The 1,567-nt window shown below is 43.4% G+C and overlaps 1 pseudogene; it reads right to left on the bottom strand.

Annotated features, from left to right (window-relative positions):
- Nucleotides 1–216: 216 nt before the first annotated feature.
- Nucleotides 217–860, bottom strand: LOC122738595 (annotated as a pseudogene).
- Between the last annotated feature and the right edge of the window lie 707 nt (nt 861–1,567).

The following is a 1,567-nucleotide window of genomic DNA, read 5'->3' as shown; positions in this document are numbered from 1 at the left end:
GTCCAAAACAGCTAAATATGCAGGTCCAACATATGAATTATATATATTTTTTAAACTGCCACATTCACTCTGAAGCCCATTCATATCCTTCAGCATCCCAAAGATTAAGCACATGTTCTGCTCAGCTATATAATAAAGTGGCAAACACACTATACCACTGACATCACAGGACAGTTGCCTATAAAATTAGACCTGCTGGGCTCTAGCTCCAGTCCCTTACCAGTCATCATCTTCATCTGGGAGCACAGTTGTCTGAGCAATCTGTAAGTCCTGCTCATACTGTGCTGTCAGTGCTGGGTCCACGACAACTTCTGGAGGAGCTAGAGCAGACATGGCAACAAACTCCAAATTAGGGTCTCCAATAAGTTTTCTAGCTACCCAAAGGAAGGACTTCTCAAAGTTGTAGTTACTTTTGGCTGAAATGTCAGTACTGGAGATTCTTCTTCATATGGAAGACAATTGATTTTGCCTTGACTTTTCTGTCCTTAATATCCACTGTTGCTATACAACACTATCGGGATATTTTCACATACTCGTACCAGATCTCTATGGCAGTTAGGTACATTCTTGTAAGTAACTCTTGATGTAACATGAAACATTATAATGGTACACTGAGCTTGGATCTAATAACCATCTCTCAGACCACCAAATTTCTCTTGGCCAGCTCTATCCCGTATGTTGAATTTCATATGCCCTATGTTAGTATGGAACACAAGAGGATGGACCTCAACACCCAAGGTGGCTACATACTTCTCAAATTCACTAGTCAAGTGATATTTTACACAGGTGGTTTTTCCAGTACCTCCATCACCAACTAATATAAGTTTGAACTGCACTTGGGGTTTTCCTTGGGCGGCCATCATGATGGTTCTTCCAGAAGCGTCTCAGTCTCCTCCTGACTGAACCGAGGTCACAGATTAATAGCATGCAAAGAACCATGTACGAATAAGCTATTTACAGGGTTGATTGAAAATAATCACAGAGGGAAGGAACTAGCATTAAGGGGGAGCAGGAAAGGCTTCTTGTAAAAGGTAGGATTTTAGGAGCAGCTAGATGGCACAGTGGATAGAGTACCATCCCTGGATTCACGAGGACCCAAGTTCAAATCCGGCCTCAGACACTTAACACTTACTAGCTGTGTGACCCTGGGCAAGTCACTTAACTCTCATTGCCCTGAAAAAACAAAAAAGGTAGGATTTTAGTTGGATCTTGAAGGAAGCCAGGGAGGACTGGAGGGCAGGGGGGTAGAGATGAGGAGTTAGAACATTGTAGGCATGAGGGAAAGCCGGTATTGGGCAGCCATAATGAGGACCCATGTTACCTAGGAGCTCCTGCCTGTCCTAAGCTGGCCATTTGTCATGTTTTCCTCCCAGATGTTAAGATCAGTTGTGGTGACTACATCTTTGGTTAAATGAACTATAGGAGAGAGGGGGGTGGGTTCAGGGCAAAAGTGTGAGGTGGGATGTAGGTCAGGAAGTATTTATGTGGTCAAGGAGGTAGGAATAAGGAGTGTAATTCCATAGAGTACCATTGGAGCCCAGTTAAAGCCTGTACCCAGATAAATTAC

This window comes from Dromiciops gliroides, chromosome 2 (assembly GCF_019393635.1).
Source record: "Dromiciops gliroides isolate mDroGli1 chromosome 2, mDroGli1.pri, whole genome shotgun sequence".
Classification (NCBI taxonomy): domain Eukaryota; kingdom Metazoa; phylum Chordata; class Mammalia; order Microbiotheria; family Microbiotheriidae; genus Dromiciops; species Dromiciops gliroides.
Note: the sequence above shows the minus strand (reverse complement) of the source record. Positions and strands in the feature narration are given on the sequence as shown.